Here is a 25177-nt window from a genome sequence, read left to right as displayed (position 1 = left end):
TCCCATTTACAGCCCTAATTCCATCACTGAGCAAACCCAATTACTGCATCTACCAAGGGTTGCAGCTATAAAGAGCAAATACAGCTATGCATGTATGTGCGATATGTTTGACCATTAATTCTAACGCCTCCTAAATGAAAGCAACTCGTACTACATTTGCTGAGTCAATAGAACACGTCAGCAGTTTGGATCAATGTTAATAATTCCAAAATGACGTCATGTGTGAAAGAAAATGGTTGCATTGCAGTAAATCATCGCTTATTCAATAAATGTAGGCACGATTCATTTTATAAAGTAAAGCCCTTTTTATGCATATATTTGAGTAGCTACATTCAGTGTACGAAGCGAGTCTGCAGATGTCTTAACATTCTAGAACATCATTATAATATCATTATCAGTTACTGCTTATGGTCACATCAACTAAAATGTATTAAATTCCATTAAATATCCCTAGTTCCAGAAACTATCTCACTTAATGTAAAGCACATCCTCATCAACATAAGGAATCACTTTTTTAACTGTCTTTCAACACATTGCTCTTGTATGATAAATACTATCACCTTTTCACTTTAAATTTGAAATGTCACTTCACATAATACAAACACAGTCGCTGTCCTTTCTCTCCAACCCTAAAACAGCAAATCATATAACATAAATATACTTAATGCCCACATTCACTTTTGCAGGGAAGGCTTGCGTGCCTCAGCAATACAGATGGCCGTACCGTAGGTGCAACCACAACGGAGGGGTATCTTTTGAGAGGCCAGACAAACGTGTGGTTCCTGAAGAGGGGCAGCAGCCTTTTCAGTAGTTGCAGGGGCAAAAGTCTGGATGATTGACTGTTCTGGCCTTGTAACAATAACCAAAACGGCCTTGCTGTGCTGGTACTACGAACGGCTGAATGCAAAGGGAAACCACAGCCGTAATTTCTCCCGACAGCATGCAGCTTTACTGTATGGTTAAATGATGATAGCGTCCTCTTGAGTAAAATATTCCGGAGGTAAAATAGTCCCCCATTCGGATCTCCGGGCGGGGACTACTCAAGAGGACGTTGTTATCAGGAGAAAGAAAACTGGCGTTCTGCGGATCGGAGCGTGGAATGTTAGATCCCTTAATCGAGAAGGTAGGTTAGAAAATTTAAAAAGGGAAATGGATAGGTTAAAGTTAGATATAGTGGTAATTAGTGACGTTCGGTGGCAGGAGGAACAAGACTTTTGGTCAGGTTAATACAGGGTTATAAATACAAAATCAAATAGAGGTAATGCAGGAGTAGATTTAATAATGAATAAAAGAATAGGCGTGCGGGTAAGCTACTACAAACAGCATGGTGAACGCATTATTGTGGCCAAGATAGACACGAAGCCCACGCCTACTACAGTAGTAAAAGTTTACATGTCAATTAGTTCTGTAGATGATGAAGAAATTGATCAAATATATGATGAGATAAAAGAAATTATTCAGATAGTGAAGGGAGACGAAAATTTAATAGACATGGGTGACTGGATTTCGTGTGTAGGAAAAGGGAGAGAAGGAAACATAGTAGGTGAATATGGATTGGGGCTAAGAAATGAAAGAGGAAGCCGTCTGTTAGAATTTACTCATAGCTAACACTTGGTTCAAGAATCATAAAAGAAGGCTGTATACATGGAAGAATCCTGGAGATACTAAAAGGTATCAGATAAATTATATAATGGTGAGACAGAGATTTAGGAACCAAGCTTTAAATTGTAAGACATTTCCGGGGGCAGTTGTGGACTCTGACCACAATCTATTGGTAATGAACTGCAGATTAAAATTGAAGAAACTGCAAAAAGGTGGGAATTTAAGGAGATGGGACCTTGATAAACTGAAAGAACCAGAGGTTGCACAGAGTTTCAGGGAGAGCATAAGGGAACAATTGACAGGAATGGGGGAAAGAAATACAGTAGAAGAAGAATGGGTAGCTTTGAGGAATGAAATAGTGAAGGCAGCAGAGGATCAAGTAGGTACAAAGACGAGGGCTAGTAGAAATCCTTGGGTAACAGAAGAAATATTGAATTTAATTGATGAAAGGAGAAAATATAAAAATACAGTAAATGAAGCAGGTAAAAAGGAATACAAACGTCTCAAAAATGAGATCGACAGGAAGTGCAAAATGGCTAAGTAGGGATGGCTAGAGGACAAATGTAAGGATGTAGAGGCTTATCTCACTAGGGTAAGATAGATACTGCTTACAGGAAAATTGAAGAGTCCTTTGGAGAAAAGAGAACCACTTGTATGAATATCAAGAGCTCAGATGGAAACCCAGTTCTAACCAAAGAAGGGAAAGCAGAAAGATGGAAGGAGTATATAGAGGGTCTATACAAGGGCGATGTACTTGAGGACAATATTATAGAAATGGAAGAGAATGTAGATGAAGATGAAATAGGAGATACGATACTGCCTGAAGAGTTTGACAGAGCACTGAAAGACCTGAGCCGAAACAAGGCCCTGGGAGTAGACAACATTCCATTAGATCTACTGATGGCCTTGGGAGAGCCAGTCATGACAAAACTCTACCATCTGGTGAGGAAGACGTATGAGACAGGTGAAGTACCCTCAGACTTCAAGAAGAATATAATAATTCCAATCCCAAAGAAATCAGGTGTTGACAGATGTGAAAATTACCGAACTATCAGTTTAATAAGTCACAGCTGCAAAATACTAACGGGAACTCTTTACAGACGAAAGGAAAAACTGGTAGAAGCCGACATCGGGGAAAATCAGTTTATATTCCGTAGAAATATTGGAACACGTGAGGCAATACTGACCTTACGACATATCTTAGAAGAAAGATTATGGAATGGCAAACCTACGTTTCTAGCATTTGTAGACTTAGAGAAAGCTTTTGACAATGTTGACCGGAATACTCTCTTCCAAATTCTAAAGGTGGCAGGGGTAAAATACAGGGAGCGAAAGGCTATTTACAATTTGTACAGAAACCAGATGGCAGTTACAAGAGTCGACTGGCACGAAAGGGAAGCAGTGGTTGGGAAGGGAGTGAGACAGGGGTTTAGCGTCTCCCCGACGTTATTCATTCTGTATATTGAGCAAGCAGTAAAGGAAACAGAAATTCGGAGTAGGTATTAAAATCCATGGAGAAGAAATAGAAACTTTGAGGTTCGCTGATGACATTGTAATTTTGTCAGAGACAGCCAAGGACTTGAGCAGTTGAACGGAATGGACAGTGCCTTGAAAGGAGGATATATGATGAACATCAACAAAAGCAAAACGAGCATAATGGAATGTAGTTGAATTACATCGGGTGATGCTGAGGGTATTAGATTATGAAATGCGGCACTTAAAGTAGTAAAGGAGTTTTGCTATTTGGGGAGCAAAATAACTGATGATGGTCGAAGTAGAGAGGATATAAAATGTAGACTGGCAATGGCAAGGAAAGTGTTTCTGAAGAAGAGAAATTTGTTAACATCGAGTATAGATTTAAGTGTCAGGAAGTCGTTTCTGAAAGTATTTCTATGGAGTGTAGCCATGTATGGAAGTGAAACATGGACGATAAGTAGTTTTGACAAGAAGAGAATAGAAGCTTTCGAAATGTGGTGCTACAGAAGAATGCTGAGGATTAGATGAGTAGATCACATAACTACTGATGAGGTATTGAATAGAGGCCGTGCGGTCAAAGGCGCTGCAGTCTGGCACCGCAAGACCGCTACGGTCGCAGGTTCGAATCCTGCCTCGGGCATGGATGTTTGTGATGTCCTTAGGTTAGGTAGTTTTAACTAGTTCTAAGGTCTAGGGGACTAATGACCTCAGCAGTTGAGTCCCATAGTGCTCAGAGCCATTTGAACCATTTTTTGAATAGAATTGGGGAAAAGAGGAGCTTGTGGCACAACTTGACTAGAAGAAGGGATCGGTTGGTAGGACATGTTCTGAGGCATCAAGGGATAACAAATTTAGTATTGGAGGGCAGCGTGGAGGGTAAAAATCGTAGAGGGAGTCCAAGAGATGAATACACTAAGCAGATTCATAAGGATCTAGATTGCAGTAGGTACTAGGACATGAAGAAACTTGCACAGGATAGGGTAGCATGGAGAGCTTCATCAAACCAGTCTCAGGACTGAAGACCACAAGAACAACAACATACTTTTCTGATTTTAGGTATGACTGGGATAATATTGTTCTATACTACATTTTAATGTCAATATACATTTTATAATTGCAGAATAAAAGTAAATACTCATGTCTTCAATTAAATGCTAATTACTTATTCATTAGTACTGCAGTTTTCTCGTGTGTAGCGACCTATTCCTTAACAAAATAATGTTTAAACATCACCAGGAGGAATAAATTATCTGCCCTATGCTTATAATTTACCACTATGACGGACATTTTTCTTTAAATACGTTTTATTGTTGGTGTACAGCTGCATTTTGTGATTAATTGCAGGGAGTGATCATAAATATGGAAATACTAAGAACGCAATACATTCTATATATATCCGGATTCCGCTCCAGCTACCGCTGGGTCTGGGTGCTGACGAGTCCTCTCCATTTGGCCCGGTCCTCCCACCACTTGTCTTCCTTCACTTGCTGCCAGGTCACACCTCTCCTTTCCACATTTATTCTCACTCCCATTTTCCACCGTGTTCTTGGGCACCCTGTAGGTCTTTTCCCATCCATCCGTAGTCCTTCCATAATTTTGGGGAGTCTCTGCCCATGCATCCTCTTAACATGCCCATACCATCTTAATCTCTTTTTTTTCAATTTCTTCTCTCATACTTTCTTGTTTATGGTCCTCTCTAATCTCTACATTCCTTACTCTGTCCATTCCTGTTCTTCCTTTAACTGCTCTGAGAAATTTCATTTCCCCTGCTTACAGTCTGCTCCATTCATTTTCTGTCATTGTCCATGTTTCTGCACCATAGGTAACAATAGGGAAGTAATAATTCTTGTAGATATGGAGTTTTGCTTTTTCTGAAACTTCCTTATTCCAAATCAGGTGTTTTATTGTTTGGTAGAAACTGCCTCCCTTCTGTAACCTCCTATTAATTTCATTATTTATCCTTACATCCCTAGATATTTTACTCCCTAAATCAATGAAACTTTCTACACTTTGAGGGGCTCTCCATTCAAGGTAATATTTCCGTTGATCCCTTTCTCTCTTCCAAACACGATTACTTCACTCATACCTTTTGTAACACAACACATTGCCATACTTAATATGGTGTAGGAATACTGTTCGCATTCAAAACAGTTTTCTAGGACTCAATAGATAACAGTTTCCGTACAGTGTAGCAGGTTCAGCTAGCGATAATGGAGGTGGATGGCGATCACTTATCCTTCTCTCCAAAGTAGACCACATAGGCTCAATAATAATAAGATAAGGCGACTGTGGCGGCCAGCGGAAATCCTGCGATTGATACTCCTGCTCACAAAACCATTCCTGAACAATGGAAGCTCTGTGAATAGGGACTCTGTCATCTTGGAACACAGTATCACGCTTTGGAAACCAACGTTGTACCATGAGATGAACCATATCAGCTAACATCATCACGAAATCCTAGGCCATAACGCGATCTTGGAGAGTGACCACGGGGGTCCATAGAATATCATGAATGACTGCCCACACCATCACCGAATCTCTATCATATTTCACTTTTGGGAAGCCAGTTCACCCAGTAGTAGGAAGTAACGTGAAACAACATTCTGGGAACGTGAAACAAGACTCTTCTGACCAAGTGGCTTTGTTCCATTGATCCACAGTTCCCAGGTTTTAAGGCTTCAGCACCGTACTTCCTGTTACAGGAATTTGCATCATTGATGACTGGTTTTGGAATTCCAGGTCTCCCTGCTTCTGGGCCTCTCTTATTATTGATTTTTTGCTGATATGGTTTTTGAGTGTAACGTTCAGTTCAGCATTGACACTTACATCTGTCGTCCTCTTACTTTTTGAAACAGTCCTGTCCAGTCACCATTTGTCACAATCACTGTCTGTACACTTTCGTTCGCATTGATACTTAGCTTTCTGTATGTGATATGTATCTTCGATACTGTGCCTCTTGAAGCACTAAACACTTCAGCTCCATTGGTTACAGAATCACTCTACATACGAGCACCAACTGTTATCCCACGGTCAAGTCCACTTAGCTCTGATACAAATACGCAGAATACTGTTCTGACCGTAATTACCCCTGCAACATATTAAGAACATTGCACCGGTGCTACTCGTGGTCGTATACATCAGTGAGATATGCAAGCTGGCTGGGATATGCAATTATTTTCAAGAGTGCTTTTCTGTCTATGTTAACATATTTTTTTCCAGCAGCTGTGTAAGAGAGTATGTGATAATATAGTCATTCATCTCTCATATCATTCCCTCATCTGCAGTTGTTACCAGCAGTTCCTGACACTTCCTTTCTATCTTTTCCGGTATCCTAGTCTCGTAACGAATTGGCTGCCCAGTTATACTAATGATTTATAAAATCTGTATCTCTAGCTCTTTACAGTAGTTCATTTACGGCGTAGAACAGAGCTCACTCTAAACAATCTGTTCAAAGAAAGCTTTCCACCACCGTGATGATTCTTATAGTTTGTAACGAATTGGCTGCCCAGTTATACTAATGATTTATAAAATCTGTATCTCCAGCTGGAAAGGAAACCGCGTTTTCATCAGCTTTTCCCTGCAGGAAATTACTAGGTACAGGCACCTGTGCAATGATGGTAGCCGGCCGCGGTGGCCGAGCGATTCTAGGCGCTTCAGTCTGGAACCCCGTGATTGTTACGGTCGTAGGTTCGAATCCAGCTTCGTGCATGGATGTGTGTGATGTTAGGTTTAAGTAATTCTAAGTTCCAGGGGACTGATGACCTCAGATGTTAACTCCCATATTGCTCAGAGCCATTTTGTAATGAAGCTAGGAGCAAATTTTATTCTCAGTACATTTCAGTAGCGTGTTTTTATCATATCGTGAATATAATAATAGAATAATGCGGGTACTGGACACTGTTCAACTGTCAAAACACATCAAAGTGTCATTTCGATATTATATTATGGGTTCATTGCCATTCAGCTGCAGAAAAGTTTGTCAGCTTGGGACTTTTACTACCAAACTGGAAAACACCACAGAAGAATCACTAAATCAGTCAGTCCCTTTCTGTGGATAGAAATCACTGATGATCTTCCACATAGTAGTCACCCACAGTAAAGAACCCCAATCTATGATCGCGACGCACAAGTTGTCATTGGAACGTATCCTGAGGAGGTCGCAAGACAACTGCACTCTGCGCTTCTGCAGCCCAATACAAGAGCTATAAATCTGCAAACAATACACAGCCGTCTCCCTACGATGTATTTGGCTTTTAGGATTCCGTTACGAACAGCAGTGAAGCCGCCACCTCTGTGATGCACGTAGAAAGTTGGTGAGGGAGCATTTCCAATTGAATTTGGATCAATGGCATTATGTGCCTTTCGTTATTAGTAAAGGACTTGTCACATGGCTGAAGGTCAACATAGAAGAGTCAGGAGATGTCCAGGTATTAGTATGTATCTCATACGTGCAGTCACGCTGAATCAGATGTCAGACCTTTAAAGCTCGTTTCGGGTGGGTATCAAGTATAAATGTCTGAAGTGTTGCACGGGAGTCGATGGTAGTTTGAGAAATGCACAGTACTGGGCCACATTCATTCAACTATTGTTCTTCCATAAAGCCAACATTTCGGTGATGGATTCGTCGTACAATAAAATGATTCACGAGCACACTGAGCCCATGAAGTGAACCTGCAGCATCTACTAATTTCAAATCGGCTGAACATGCTTAGGATTAGTTGACAGTTTCCAAGTGTCACTGCAGTGACCCTTGTCACACACTGGACGGCCTCTCGAGGGCTGCCTACGAGGTGTGGGAGAGACGCCAGCTGCGACATGTCAACCACTTTGTCGACAGCATGACAGCGAGGGAGCAAACATGCAAAGGAGATGATGGGGCCTCACTATATTGAGCGTTAATTACAAAGAGATTCTGGTGTCACACAAGTACAAAGATCTGCTCTTCCAAACTGACTACCTTCATTTTTATTAGTTTTAGTTCTCTCTTCATTTCACAGCACGGTTATTTACTGGCACGTTTTTGAGAATACTGTTCCTTTCCCCACGAATACGCACGTTCTTAGAAATGCAAGACGTGGAAACCTATCTCGAAGCTGTTTAAATTGAAGACACAACTGGCGAACCGAAACTAATTGAGAGAAATCCATAGTAGTATAATGTTTTAAGCCGGAAATACGTCTGCAGCTCACTGCATGTACACACTTAGTAGGAAAATACGTATACTATCATTACCTGCCCCATCTGCAGCCACACGGTTATCACGAACTTATAGTGAATGTGAATTTAAAATCGCCTTATTGACTTTTTTTCTTTGTTCTTACTGCGAACTCTTGATTAGTTTTGGCTGACAAAGGGATATGAACAAGACAATTTCTTTTAGGATACAGTTTTCATTACAATGGATTTACAAAAAACATCGCTTGAAACCTTTTGCTAAAATTTTCTCTTGTTGTTTTTTCTCTCCGGACATTGCTCTGATTTTTCGCTGTTCGTCATACTTCTTCATATTCTCGATACTTGTCGACGCGTTTTATATCGTATGGACGGGCTTCTCACATGTGGCAGGTCAGTTTTAGCTGAGTCTTACTTTTTGATTTATTTCGATGGGAAACATTGCACAGTGACTTATGAGGATTTCTACCTCACGTTAAAATTACTCGATGTTTTGGCACTGACCCAACTAACAACTATTGTTTTGCATTCAGAAGAGTTCAGTGTTCATTCTTTAGACATGCTGCGTTACAAGTCTTACGTACAGATATTCTGGCTGCCGAGGAGTGTTCATGATTTTCATTAAAAATTATGGCCGAATGGTTATCACATTTTATCGTTTTATACACATCTTATTGGCCTATTTCTTGAGTTTATCTTTCGTTAATCATTTTGCGTGAAGGTACGATGAGTTTTACGAAGTGGTTTCATTGGTGGCTTGAATTACACATGCTGTGTTCAAGCTATTCTTGTTGTTGGCCTCTCGTTTCGCCAGTGAGGCAGCTGTCTAATGTTTCAGTTAAGAGCTTATGTATTGATGCTTGAAAGGGAACCCTTTCAGCAACAGCAGCGAGTACGGATTGTAGAAGCAGAAAACATCACATAGTGTCAGCATCCCATGAACAACTGGACACAAGTACCAACGAAAAAGAAAGTGAACAATGCTGGGGTCACATCTGAGCCCCGTATGAACGATACGGACTGCCCCTGCTCTGTAGGGACTTTTTTGCCTCGTGATGGATTATAAATAAGTGGAAGTGCTTCCACATGTGCAAAAATCAACGTGAGATAGTTGATAAGGACATAAAATGCAAACCAGCAAGAAAATTTTGTAACAAAGTACCAACGAACTATGCACCTTCCATTTTACAGCGACCACTCTCCTTGTGCAGTTAACAAGAAAGTACAGCAAGTAACACACTTTTGCTAAGTAAACTTTAAGATCACTGAAGTGGTTTCTTCACCATAAAGATCCCTGCTTGCAACTAAGTTCGTTTCACGAATTATTTTTCGAGTCCACAACTAGTTTCCCCTTCAGATCGATGCTTAGCACTAGCTCACATGTGTGTCGCTACACTGGTCAACGTTTTAGTGTTTGTATTATTTACGTATCACATAATCATAATTTTATATTTGGCTGAAGTCCAAGATCTGATGTGACTGCCAATTATTCTGTTACCATTGACATTATTCTACCAATGTAAGTATTTCCTAGGACCTAAGCGTGTAGGTTCACTTTAAGCACCTCTGCCCAAAGGTTGGCTTAAATATGCTTTTAGCAGGTGCCTGGGATGAAAACAGCTAGTGTCTAAATACAGAGCATGTAGGATGATGTTTGCTCTTTAACTACGAAATTTCTATTGCACCTTCTAGCGCCAAATTCAGAAGTAACGATTCTCATAGCCAGATTATAGCAGGGCAATGATGTTATCACCCTATCTTAATCGGCAACAAAGTTCTTATCCTAACTTCAGATTCTTTAATGAACTTAGTATCACTCAACGTCAGCATTTGCTGAATCTTAAGAGTCTATGTTATTACATGAAAAGGGACAAACTCAGTCGCCTATAATTGATTTAATTATAAGACAGCACTCATAAATTCCTTTGCTCTTAAGTTTTATTGAATATACATATTGCCACTTTGAACCTTGGCAGTGTTTAACATGGCTTGTGTTGCTTCTTACTACTCTACCGCCGTTGACGCCCACGTGACATCTTTCTATCGAAAGAATAGCTTTCCTTCCACGGAGATACTCCACCTACATCTACAGTTGCATTTACATCAATATGATATACCCAAAAGCATCAAAAAGAAACACAAAGTACACCTGACATCTTGGGTTGTCGAGTGTTCTGCCGGATATCAGCTCGTAACCTTCATCAGGTGCGACCTGAGACAGCTTCTCGAGTGGACCTGGTCCAGTATCAGCGTCGTACTTGCACGATATTTCGGTCACGTAGCTCGTACCCTTCATCAGGTCCACTCGAGGAGCAGTCTCAGGTCGCACCTGATGAGGGTTATGAGCTACGTGACCGAAATATCGTGCAAGTACGACGCTGATATCCGGCAGAACACCCGACAACCCAAGATGTCATTAGATCGCCGGGAAAGCCTGAAGAGTTACACAAAGTACATCTATTTAAAGGAGCTGATAAAAATGCTATTAACGCCTTTTCAAGAGACGTCTCCACTCGTTTCCGATCTGATCATGAAAACGTGGGAAAGACGTGGAGTGATTCAAAGAGATAGTATCGACCTTAACTGAGACGTATACACCTTATAAATTAATAAGTGATGGCACTGATTGTCCATGCAACACAGAACGTCTGAGATCTCTGTTGCAGAAGCAACGAAAAAAGCATGCCAATTTCAAGTGAACGCAAAATGACCAAGATTGGAAAAGTTTTGCAGAAGTTCGAAATATAGTGCATGCTTCAATGCGAATTGCTTTTAATAATTTATACAACGAAACTTTGTCTCGGAATCTGAAGGAAAACCCAAAGAGATTCTGGTCACACATAAAGCGCAACAGCGGCGAGACGCAATCAATTTCTCCACTGCGTGATAAATCACTGATAACAGTGCCACTAAAGGAGAGTTATTAAACATTGTTTTCTCAAACACCTTCACCAAAGAAAACGAAGTAAATATTCCTGATATTCTCGGTGCAGCAAAGCAGCTTAAATCATTTAATACAGGCATGGCCGCCGGTCCAGACTGAATACCTGTCAGGTTCCTTTCAGATTATGCCGACACAATATCTCCTTATTTAGCAATTATACACAACCGCTCGCTCATGGAAAGATCCGTTCCTAAAGACTGGAAAATTGCTCAAGTCACACCAATATCCAAAAAGTGAAGTATGAGTAATCAGCTCAAATACAGGCGCATATAACTAACGTCGATTTCCAGCAAGGTTTTGGAAATTATTCTGTGCTCGAACATTATCTCGAAGAAAACGATTTATTGACACATAATCAGCACGGATTCAGAAAATATCGTTCCTGTGAAACACAACTAGCTCTTTTTACTCATGAAGTACTGGGTACTATCGACAGGGGATGTCAAATTGATGCCATATGTTTAGATTTGTAGAAGGCTTTGGACACCGTTCCTCGCAAGCGTCTTCTAACCAAATTGCGTGCATACGGAATATCTCTTCAATTGTGCGACTGAATTTGTGACCAGAAAGGTCACAGTTCGCACTAACAGACCCAAAGACATCGCGTAAAACAGAAGTAATATCCGGCGTTCCCCAAGGAAGTGTTATAGCCCTCTCTTGTTCCTGATCGATATTAAGGACAAAAGGGACAATCTGAGTAGCCCTCCTACATTTTTTGCAGATAATGCTGTCATTTACCATCAATTGTCCAAAACGAATTCCAAAATGATTCAGATAAGATATCTGTATGGTGCAAAAAGTGGCCATTGACCACGAATCAAGGAAAGTGTGACGTTATTCACATGTGTGCTAAAAGAGATCAACTAAATTTCTATTACTCGATAAGTAACACCTATCTAAAGGCTGTAAATTCATCTAAGTACTTAGGGATTGCAATTACAAATAACCTAATTTGGAACGGTCACATAGATAATGCTGTGGGCAGAGCAAACCAAAGACACTTAGAAGGTGCAACAGGTCTACTAAAGAGACCGCTTGCACCAAGCTTGTCCACCCTATTCTCGAGTATTACTAAAATGGTTCAAATGGCACTGACCACTATGAGACTTAACATCTGAGGTCATCAGTCCCCTAGAACTTAGAACTACTTAAACCTAACTAACCTAAGGACATCACACACATCCATGCCCGAGGCAGGATTAGAACCTGCGACCGTAGCGGTCGCGCGGTTCCAGACTGAAGCGCCAAGAACCGCTCGGCCACACTGGCCGGTGGAGTATTACTGTACTGTGTGGCATCCGCATCATATGGGACTGATGGGTGACATCGAAAAAGTTCAAAGAAGTGTAGCTCGTTTTGTATTACCGCGAAAGAAGGAAGCTAGTGCCACAGACATGATACGTGAACTGGAGTGGCAATCATTAAAACAAAGGAGTTTCTCATTGCGACGGGATCTTCTCATTAAATTTCAATCAACAGTTCTCTCCTCCGATTGCGAAATCATTTTGTTGGCTTCCTCCTATATAGGGAGAATCGATCATCACGATAATATAAGAGAAATCAGGGCTCGCACAGAAAAATTTAAATGCTCCGTTCGAGAGTAGGGAGAGACAGCTTCAAGGTGGTTCACTGAAAACTCTGCCAGGCTCTTCATTGTGAGTAGCAGAGTAATCACGTAGATGTAGACCTAGATGTAGATTACTCTGAAACTCACAATTAAGTACCGGGCAGAGGGTTCATCAAACCACCTTCAAGCTGCTTCTCCACCGTTTGACTCTCGTACAACTCTTACCTCTCTCCATACGAGCACTGATTTCTCTCATCTTATCATGATGATCATTTTTCCGTACACATGTGGGCCCCAACAAAATACTTTCACACTCTGAGAAGGAAGTTTGTGATTCAAAATTCAGGAAAAGATGAAGCCCAAACGAAATACGCCCTTGTCTTAATTACTGTCACCCCAATTCGCGTATCATACCCGTCGCACTGTTTCACCTATTTCATGATGATACAAAATGTATTGGCCATCTTAGTACTTTATCGATGTCGACCGGCAATCCTATGTGTTGCACACTACACAGCAATACTCCAGAAGAGGTCGGAAAAGTGTAGTGTAAGCAGTCTCGTTAGCAGACCTGTTGCATTTTCTGTGTATTCTGGCAGTCTTTGGTTTGCTTTCCAATCTAAATTATTCGTAATTAAAAACCGAATTGTGTAGTTCAGTCAAAATCATTATGATTTCGTTGATTCTTTGTGTTTCCTTAATTTAGCGTACTCCTTTCATTACTCATGTGTATGACCATACACATAACGTCATTTAGAGTCAATTACTCCTTTTCGCACCAGGCACACATCTTGCCTAAACCATTTTGGGCTGCGTCATCTTTATGACTGCACTGCACAGTAATCTACAGGATCATGTTGAAACAATGAAAGAGGGCAGTTCGGAGTGTCTTCTAAACCTGTAGTGCAAGCAATTACTTCCCATTTCCTTTCTTGGTTGTTGGTGTGACTTGTGCAACTTCCCAGTCTTTACGTACCGAGCTTTCGACGAGCGAGCGGTAATAAATGATCTGCTAAGTATGCAGCTATTGTATCAGCATACTCTGAAGGGAACGTGACTGTCTGGACAGGAGGTCTTGCCTTTATTAGATGATTTAACAATCTACACTACTTCTAGGATATCTAGTAACTCAAGTTGACAAAGTCTTGGTCCGAATCCTGGATTATTTACTTTGTCTTCTTTCATGAAGAAATTTATGAAATCCATATGTAACAACCCCGATTTACTTTGGAGGAATTTCTTAAAGCCACATTTAATAACTCTGATTTAGTGGTAACACGATGAATAACATAACCAGTGTTGTCGTGAAGTGAGGTACTGATTGCGTCTTGGCGCTGGTGTACTTTACATACGACCAGAATCTCTTTGGGTTTTCTGTCAAGTTTCTAGACAGAGCCTCGTTGAGAAAACTGTTAAAAGCATCTTGCATTGTAATTTGCGCTAAATTTCGAAGTTCGGTAAAACTTCATAAATCTTGGGGATTCTGTGTACTCTAAAATTTGGCATACTTTTTTCGGTGCTCCTATTACAACGTTCTCACCAGTTTTGTGTACGATGGAGGATCAGTTCCATTTCTTATTAATTTATCTGGTATATATCTTTCAATTCCTGTCACTACCGTTTCCCTGAACTGACACCACATTTGTTCTATGCTTACATAGCAGACTGGAGGGCGTGGAGACTGTCTCTTAGGAAGGTGTCAAGCGAATTTTTATCTGATTTCTTAAGTAGATGTATTTACCGTGTATTTTAGTCGAATTTTAATGCTTTGATATTCGATTTCCAATTTTTTCTGATTTCTTAAGTAGGTGTGTTTACCGTGTATTTTAGTCGAATTTTAATGCTTTGATATTCGATTTCCAATTTTTATCTGATTTCTTAAGTAGGTGAATTTACCGTGAATTTTAGTCGAATTTTAATGCTTTGATATTCGATTTCCGTTACCATAGCCTTGTGGAAACTAATAGCTATATTTCTCATGATGCTCCCAATTTGTTGAGGATTAGTTGTTGCTAACAGATCAGACAAGTTTTTGCAACCATTTACAGTTCAAGAGGACTCCTTAACTAACTGTTCAGAATAATTTTCTGAGGTTGCACTCAGTAAGATTTTGGACTGTGTATTATGCCTGCCACTGACTTTCAACATGTATTTTAGAGGACAGATTGAAATCAGCACCGACCATAATTGTATAAGTGGGGTACGTACTTAGAATGAGAGTCAAGTTTTCTTTGAATTGTTCAGTAACGGTATTGTCTGAGTTGGGCGTCGGTAAAAGGTACCAATTATTGATTTACTTCTGCTGTCGTGTATAACCTCTACCTGTACTAAATCACAGGAACCATCTACTTCGATTTCGCTTCAACTTAAACTACTTCTGAGAACAGGAATCACATCACTAGCAGTAGTATTTAATCTTTGCTTTCCGAACAGGTTTGCGTCCTTGACAAAAAAAATGTGCGGCGTTACATTTTTCCACACATAGCCAGATTTCCGTTCACATTAGGATTTGAGTTCCAGTGTTTCCTGTTAGTGCTTGCAGCTCTGTTTCTTTCCCAGCATAGCTACGATAATTTACAACTACAATACAGATTGATTCTAGGTCTACCTTCTTGTGTTTGCCCTGAACCCTTCTAGGCTGACGCCGTTTGTGCAGTTTAATGAGACCCTGTAGCCTAAAAAACTGCCCAGTCGCCTCCACTCACCCTCAACTGTGCGTGTAGCCATTTACTGTGTGTGTCGGACCCCAGACCTTTAAAGCGGAAACCAGAAACCCACCACCCTATAGCCCGATTCAAGTGATCTGTAGCCTACACTGTTGCAGAACCGCCTGAGCGTCTGATACGGACCCTCCACTTTGCTCTGTACGAATGAATCACCTTTTGTTCTGTCGACGGTGATACAGACAGTGAGCTCCACGTCCGTCTTTCAAGCGATACTGGTGGTCTTTACCAGTTCAGCTGGCTGCCCAAAACCAGAGACAATCTTTTCGAATCCAAAATAACACCCACGGTTGGCACCGATATGAGCCACCACCTGCAGCTGACCGCACCCTGAACACCTCATGGCATCCAGCATCACGTTTCACGTCTGGAACGAGTCTCCTGGTACGCACACACAGAGCACGTACTGGATTCCTTCCCCACCTTCACAGACCTATACGTAACAATCCCCATTTAGCGCCTAACTTTGAAAATCCGGAATACTAGTAATCCCTCCCTCTGGTAGTGTCCAGACATTGCTCACCTAGACGCTTCCTCTGGAATGGTGTGATCAACTGCATTTTGCTCTGGGTCTTTGACAGCCACAGATGACGCCAGAAACCTGAGGATGCCCGTCGATCGTCCCCTTGAAACCCTTGCGGTGCCTGCGGCATCCTGGAACGTTCTCCCACTTCACTACAGGTGAGGGATCAACCCTAGTGGGGGCAGTACCTGGGGAGGCCACAGTAATGAACCGATCATAATTGACGTCCATCGGATCCCTATTTCTAGCCCCCACACTGATGCCAACTGGCAACAGCCTGAAGCTGTGTGACTGAACAAAATGTGTCTGTAGGTGTGAAAGAAGGGTCACCAAATCAGCTCGTATCTGAAGAAAGCAATCATAGGATCTACCCATGCTGAAGGAGGTGCAAATGTAATCTAGACATAAAAGAAACAGATAAGTGAAAATACGTCGCTCCTTTTTGAAGCTGGTAGAAATAATTCAGAATCGAATTCTGTACTTAATTAATCTGTGGCAGGAACGTAGGAGGATGTGTAATTACAGTCTAACCGACACTAAACTGTTCCTCCGCAGCAAAGAAACAAATGCCTCTATAATTCGAAGATCGATACAATCACTGATACAAGCGGACATACTTAAAATTACACTGCCATTAAAACGAAAGACCGTGCATATTAATCACTCATATAAAATAGAAAATTAAAAAAATAAGTAAACTAGTAACAACGGAGATAACTGGTACGCATATTTACTTAATCTCTGGTAAAAATCTGATCCCGTTTGAGGCTCGTGAAAATCATTCACGTATCAACAGTGTACTCCAATGATCTTCTGTAGGAATGTAAGGAGATCTTTCACTGACGATCTGACGGAAGCTCTAAGCGACTGTCTTACCCTTCTTAATTGACAGTCCCTTACAAATAAGTCTATCACCCAGATGGTTGGGTACATGCATGTTTTCACATGCCTTTTTGTATCAGCTCGTGGAGATAACGTTACTGGCAACACCACTATACAGTACCACAATGATTAAGAAATTGCCTACATACATATTAACAGCAGACTGTGTCGCGGCAATATACCGAATTTGCTGCATTAAAAATGCTTATAGCATTCTTTCAGTAATGAATACTATTCGCAATCAAGAACATAAGCGAAGTGGTAATTTAAAATGGTCACGATAACTTTTATAATATTTTACATTGACCAGCGAGTCATGTTCGCAAGTAACAGATATTAATATTTCTCGTTACCGCCGGTACGCACGTTTACTTTATCACTGACAAATATCAGATGCAACACGAATTGCTAACGTTTAAATGCTTGTATTAAAGAAGTGCAAAATGCAGTTCAAAACATTACTGCATTTCTGATGCTAATAATTAATTTCCTTTTATTTGTAAACAAAAACTGCATTGAGTTCTGAAGAATCAGTTTCGTTTTGATGTTACATTTACAGAGCTTACACCCACAGGCAGCCTCCCTCTCTGTCATTACGTGAGGTGGCAATAGGAGTCGGGGGGAGCACCAGCTGCTACCAACTTGTGCAGTCTCTGGTACGTCAAGTCATCAGCAACAGCAGATGCACTTATATAAGGTTTTGGAGTGAGACGGATGGGGGGAGGAGGTACTGATGAACGTTGACGCCCATGCTCCGATGCGTCGGTGCAGTACGGTGCAAGCTCATATGCTAACTGATTAAACTCAGCGCCGCAGGCGCCACTGGCCCCTATGCTTACTTCCGCTCTCCAGTTCAAAGTGGAAGTTAAAGCCACTGTGCTGTTCTATTTGAGCCACCCGTTAGTGACACGAGGGCACTGTCTGTGAACTGACAAGCTATGCGGAAATTACATTGGATTCGATAACCACATATGTGGCACTTCTGTCTGGTAAGCAACTGAATTGATGGACCTGCAGCCGTGTCACCGAATAAGACCTTCCCAGGGTACAAGCCACGTCAACTGGGTGTAGCGAACATCGATGAGCATTCGGGTGAGAGCACCTAGAACTAAAATGTTGCAAGACATTCCGGGAGAAATTCGCAAAATGAAAACCGTCGAGAAGAAGAGTAAAGAGCTAGCTTCTTTCCATTCTGTCGTTCAGTGACATGAAGATGAACCGTCTCGTGAAAAGAGCAACTTCCCATCAGTCAGCAGTTATTCTGGTAATATACATGACTACACGAGACATGTGAAAGATAATCTAATCGTCAGGCACCATACACAGCACCACATGAATGTAGACAATATTAGGTCAGACAGGCGATGTCTATAGCAGAGTAAAATCAGATTAAACATAGGGGTCAGCAACAAAACCACCCAGAGAAATCAGCGGTATTTAATCATGGTGTGGAGACTGGAAGTATGAAGGCATTCGACGAGACCACACTCATCACGAGGCCTAACAGCATCTACGATAGCGCTACATAAGAAACTGTAAAGGAAAAGATTAGCAATATCACCCTCAATAAAAATGATGACTTATTGATCTGTAGATTGTGCAACTTGCCCTTCGTGATCTTAAGCATGATACAGTATATACGGCACAAAATCATTGCCTACGTGACGAAAACAGCAAATACGCAGCAGTAAAGTACCACAAGACGACAAAACAGGAACACTCAGTTGAAAGTTGTTTGATATGCAACCAATCAACACGGTTCGAAACTCAAGAAAATTTTGTTCACAAGTGACCCACATATCAGGATTCTTCTTATTAACTCCTTAGTAACTTTTATGACTTACTCCATCATTCAGATTTCTTTTTGCATGGATCTACCATATTTGATGTTCTGAGTGATAATATGCAGTATTTTTGTGAGTATGTCTTTGTGTGTGTGTGTGTGTGTGTGTGTGTGTGTGTGTGTGTGTGTGTGTGTGTATGTGTGTTTGTGTGTGTGGGTCTGTTTGTGTGTCTAAAATTAAAAAAAAAACGTAATCAGTCATCACATGAGGACAATGTGCGGTCTACATGTATTTGGCACATTCTCATTAAAGTAACCGCTTCTGTCTTTGATGTGGATGTGAAATAAAAAATGACAGATATCAGATGCAGCACTAGCAGCTGAGGGTATCAAAAGTGTGTTGGGGGAACATGAAGAACAGTGCAGTCATCATAACGTGTAAATGAAGCGATTTATCTGACAGCAGAAAAGGGCATGATAATAGGTTTTCAGGCCGAGGACGAAGCATTTCCAAAATCACTAGATTTGTGTAGTGTTTCGGGTCCACTGTGGTTAAAGTATACCACGCATGGCAAAATGGTGGTACCAAAAACAGGCGCCAAGGCAACCATGGTGCACCATGGGTCATGGCTAACAGGGATGAATGACGGTTGCAGAAATGTGTACAACCAAACAGAAGTGCAATTGTTGTGCAGCTGATTGTCCAGTGGCACCTCAACGGCCATAGAGCGATCATTGCTGCTTATGGGCATCTTCAGAATGCATCTGGTTAATGCACCCATGATGACAAGGGTTGGCATTTGTACTCCAAATATGCTGCAACAATTGTCGTGAAGTTCCAGGCCAGAGGAGGGAGCGTTATGCTCTGGAGAATATTGTTTGTGGCATTTCTGGGGTATTCTCGTCACCCTGTAGGGAACAGTGGATCAACCCAGGACTACATTATAATTAGGAGCTATATACAATCCTACATGTAGACCGTTTCTCCTCGGCAGAGTTGTATCTGATAGTATCACAATACAATGTGTCTGACAGTGTGCATGTGTGACTCCAATTGCAGCAGAAACAGTTTACCGTATTCACCTGGCCACGAAACTTCCCGAATTTAAATTGAGTCAACAATCTGTGGGACCATCTCGGTCGGCTGTTTGTGCCATGGATCCTTAACGGAGTGACCTAGCACACCTGGCCATGACACTGGAGCCAGAATGGCTCCACATCACATCCAGGCTGGTACCTTCCATAACGTCATTAACTCTATTCGACTTTTCTCCTGCACATATCACTACAAGAGGTGAATAATCAAGCTTTTCGCAAGTGGTCACACTAATGTGAATGGACAACTATATATATATATATATATATATATATATATATATATATATATATATATATATATTAGAAGTTCACGTATCCAAGGAAATATTTGCCTTAGTAATTAGTGTATTAGAACATGAACTATATTAAATCCTGAACTGTTTATCTACGCTGGCACAAATTTCAGCAAAATCTGTCAGCACAGTAACTGTGGATGATCAATTTAGTGCAGACTTGACCTTCTGCTTCACAGGAAGTTCAAACGACATAGCTCCTGCTCCTCGTGACTGGAAAGCAGGAAGGTGTTGACTCAAACAGATTTGTAGAGGCATGAGCTTCAAGCAGGATTTCGCAAACGACCAGGGAAGGTGCAGGATACTTGGATGCTGCAATATCGCTTGGCACAGCTCCCTACAATGCAGCGTTGTGTCGTCAGTGGCCGCCTGGGTTGCTGGAACGTGTAGCGCATCATGTTGTCGTCATGGCTGACTGCATGACGGAGATGTGCCTCCAGACATAACACAACAGGGCGTTGTGAGTACAAATGCTCCCCACTGAGAGCTTAGCAGCATTCTCTTGGCATTCTGCATCGACTACCGCAGACTTTGCGCCAGTCATTGGCCAGATATATGGCAATGCTATTACAGTCTCTGAGGGTCCTGAATGCAACACAGGACGCTTGGATGCTGCTAGCAGCCACCACAGACCAAAGGCAGAGAGATTCCCACCTTTGCCTTGTGTCACTGCCAAGCTGACACACTCCTAGGTTAAGAAGGGCGCCACCTCCATCAGCTCCTGATGTGGTGTTTCAGCATTACACAAAAGTCGTCAGCTGCTGCGAACCAGCCTGTGACGCTGACGTCCAAGTACTGTGAGGATGGCAGCAAATAATACAGGATGTTTCTGTTGAACAATGATTCTGGACTCTTCACTCTTCACAATACTGGAGAAACAACAGATACACCTACCCACAGACGTGACTCTGCAACCATAACCAGCCAGCCAGTCAGCCAAAGAGTCAGAAGGGGTTGCACAGCAAGAGACCCTATGTCCACTAATATTAACACTCACAGACACACATGGAATTGCAGTTTAGCCAGGTATTCGGTTGAACTATTTTATTTATTCTTAATGTCACATCCCACACAGTTCTAAACCCATCATTTATATTACAATTCTCATACGCAGAAAATGAGCTACTCATTTGTGATGGAACTTATATCAGCATCAGGACGTGAGTTTGCATGCTGCTAATAACCATTACCATCATCTTCATCGTCATCATCAGCAATTTGACATCTACTGCTGGGTATAGGCCTCACATAGACTTTTCCATTTAATAAAACTTTACTCTTGACCACAGTTATTTTATGGACGTTTGATAAACTGAGCACCTTTCTGCATTCTTCCATTTTCAGAAGGTCCATCATGTGTTGATACAATCTTGTATGTGTTACTATAGTGAAGAAAAAGTTCAAATGGTTCAAATGGTTCTGAGCACTATGGGACTTAACATCTGTGGTCATCAGTCCCCTAGAACTTAGAACTACTTAAATCTAACTAACCTAAGGACATCACACACATCCATGCCCGAGGCAGGATTCGAACCTGCGACCGTGGCAGTCACGCGGTTCCGGACTGCGCGCCTAGAACCGCTAGACCACCGCGGCCGGCAGAAAAAGTTCAAACTACCCTTTACGCTACTAACATTTTGAGATACCATGTACCAGTATACGTTGGACACTTCCGAGACGGCGGAACGCAGAAATACTTCAAAGTGTAGTAAATATGAAACTTTTGGTGATGAGAAGAATGTTATTCTAGTGCAAAAGTTTGAATGTTACACCTCATAAAATATTTATTCAGCGTATTTCCAACTTTCCATTTGCTACCGTTTTCAACTGTACTCGCCAATAGTACTAGTGCACGCTAATATGCCATAAAAATACATCATAACTAATGTGTTTAGGCTTGTGGTAGCGATTTTCGTATACTGAGAATCACTGAAGTTCCAGAATCTGATGCACTGCTCTTCTTTAGGCAACTAAATGCGACTTGTGTCAAAAGGATTGTGCACAGACCGATGTGGGGAACAATTATTGGATTTCAGATTGAATAACGACTTCCACTATTACATCCTCGACTTGCACATCACCGATGCGTCACACATCAGCTGTAGTACATGTCTTGTATATAATTATATATTTCACTCTAAGACAGTTCAGTGTCTCTGGATTCACCCAAGTTTCAGTCTTCTGGTAGCATTCTGCCGTTAGTTATAGCATCCTGCAGTGGTAGGGCCAAACGGGTTCTGGCATATTGAGTTTGTACGGGTTGCATAATTCAGGGGCAAGCATAAATTCAGCGGCAAACCTATTGTTATGCTAAATGATTAAAATAGCCCCTGAGGGTTGATTTACGACTCCCTAGGGATAATCCCTCCTCAGAAACCTCCCACCCCTCCACCTTCTCTTGTCCCACCCTACTGGGAGTTCCCCAATCTCCTATGATGATACAAACACATTTTTGACATAAAAAATTAATTGACTAATTAATTAAACTGACTAGTTAATTGAACCCTCTTGGAAATACACCATTCTTCCCTGCCCTCCACCACATGGAGTCATATCCTGCACATGGAAATTGGCTGGAAAAAGACTCAGTCTGCAGTCGAGAGGAAGGCTCTCATGACACGAAATTTAAAACAGTGTCAATAATATATTGATGCATGTTCTTTATTTAATCAATTTGTGGGAGATAGGGCACCCCCACATGCGCCGAGCTCAACCCTGCCCCCACTTTCATTGACTCAAAAACTGTAAGCACTAAGGAACGGGATGAAGTGCAGGCCATTAGTGCCGATGGTAGTCGCTCACACATGTGTGTCTGTCCTCTGAGCACAAGGCGCACACAGCTGCACATTACGGAAGTTGGGTTCCTGCTGAGGCTCTTGTTCCACATGCCACAGGCACGTGGCAACTGCATTATAATTCCCTCCCATCCCTAAATTGCCCATTCTGTGTTGAGATGTCAGACAGGAAGAACTTACTATTTTGTGATGATGAGAAAAAAAGCAACAAAGAGAAATGTTGTATTAAGGTATGTATTTTGATTGATATTTTAGCTATGTTCAGAATCATGTGCTTGTAGTGCCTTAATATGTCCTCCTGGGTAGGTACCGTCATAATGTGTTCAACTGAGTATATGTTGGTGTTGGACAATAAGTTTAATAAGTGTGTTACCCCAATGCATATAGTTGAGGACTTCGTTCATCGCCATTTACTTGCAGAATGGAAGGAGGTGTGAGGATGAGCAGGTGTCGAATACTTTTGATACAGGTAAGAAATGGCGGTTACTGTACTTACATCTACGTTGTTTCAACAAATTTTTAATGACAGTCCCTCCCAATCCCTGTACATAGGAGACTTTCTTAAGATGTTTCTCTGCGTAGGGAATATGAAAACGAATATTCTTGTACAAAAACTTTTAATAGTTTTATCCTATACACTTACACACAGAAAAACTCTTCCTTTAATTTTATGTGCAGTTTTAATAACATCGAGCTCGATTTTTAACTTAAAATTGGAGTCTACACATGAATCATATATTTCATTCTCCGACCAGTAATTTGACAAATTCAAACAAGGTTAGTTCTCGAATTGTAATACATATCTATATTTTTTTGTAAACTATCTCCTTTACTACGCTAACAATAAGATCCGCTTCCTCTCACAGCTCGTCTAACTGAGAGCATTCGAGGAATTTAATTTCCCCTTTATGCCCCGCATAACACTATGGTTATAACTCTCCAGGTCTTCCTGGGTGTACACTGCCAACTCGACTGCTCTATATTCTTGTGGAATTTCCGTAAAGAAATTTAAGTTTAAAACTTTTGCTAACGAATTACCATTAAATGTCCGCCTGCTTAGCTTGGTAGCAACGTGCTCACCTCCCATTCAAGTGGACCTGGGTTTGATTCCCGGCTGGGTTGAAGATTTGCTATTCTCGGTGACTGGGTGTTGTTTTGTCCCCACCATAATTACATCCGCATCACCGGCGCGCAATTCGAAAAATGTGGCGTCGACTGAAATAAGGCTTGCACTTGGCGGCCGCACTTCCCCGGGTGGGGCCTCCCAGCCAACGATGCCGTAAGCTCATTTCCATTTACTATTAAATGACCTTATTCCGTTGGTTTTAAATTATGCAAACGGTTGATCTGTTGCAAGGAGCACAATATACAAACCAATGTTTTCAGATATGATGTAACTTTCATTTTCAGAAGATCATGGTACGAATGGAGCTTTATAAAGAGATTTTTCGTGCTTACTTTAATGCTGTTAACGTTCTCGATGCCGTCTTTTGCGGCCAGTACACCAACATATGACTACTTACCATTGTTATTTACAGTAAATGCTGAAATCTTATATTCTCCACTTGTATTTAGTCTTTTACATACTCTTTTTAAAGTAATATATTATGCTTGCCTGTATATCTGCAATGGCTTCTTCTTTTTCCAGTAGCAGTTTATACTCCGCCTTTGTGACAGTTTTCTTGGCCGTATACTCGTAGTCCTTTTTTCAGTGTTAGCTTCGAGCTCTTCTATCTCCATTTCTATTTTTCGTAAACTTAATACATTAACTGCACTCAAAGGATTAATCTGTTTCATGGGTAATACACTCCTGGAAATGGAAAAAAGAACACATTGACACCGGTGTGTCAGACCCACCATACTTGCTCCGGACACTGCGAGAGGGCTGTACAAGCAATGATCACACGCACGGCACAGCGGACACACCAGGAACCGCGGTGTTGGCCGTCGAATGGCGCTAGCTGCGCAGCATTTGTGCACCGCCGCCGTCAGTGTCAGCCAGTTTGCCGTGGCATACGGAGCTCCATCGCAGTCTTTAACACTGGTAGCATGCCGCGACAGCGTGGATGTGAACCGTATGTGCAGTTGACGGACTTTGAGCGAGGGCGTATAGTGGGCATGCGGGAGGCCGGGTGGACGTACCGCCGAATTCCTCAACACGTGGGGCGTGAGGTCTCCACAGTACATCGATGTTGTCGCCAGTGGTCGGCGGAAGGTGCACGTGCCCGTCGACCTGGGACCGGACCGCAGCGACGCACGGATGCACGCCAAGACCGTAGGATCCTACGCAGTGCCGTAGGGGACCGCACCGCCACTTCC

Source organism: Schistocerca nitens, chromosome 7 (genome assembly GCF_023898315.1).
Source record: "Schistocerca nitens isolate TAMUIC-IGC-003100 chromosome 7, iqSchNite1.1, whole genome shotgun sequence".
NCBI lineage: Eukaryota > Metazoa > Arthropoda > Insecta > Orthoptera > Acrididae > Schistocerca > Schistocerca nitens.
The sequence above is the reverse complement of the archived record's forward strand: the minus strand, read 5'-3'. Positions refer to the sequence as shown.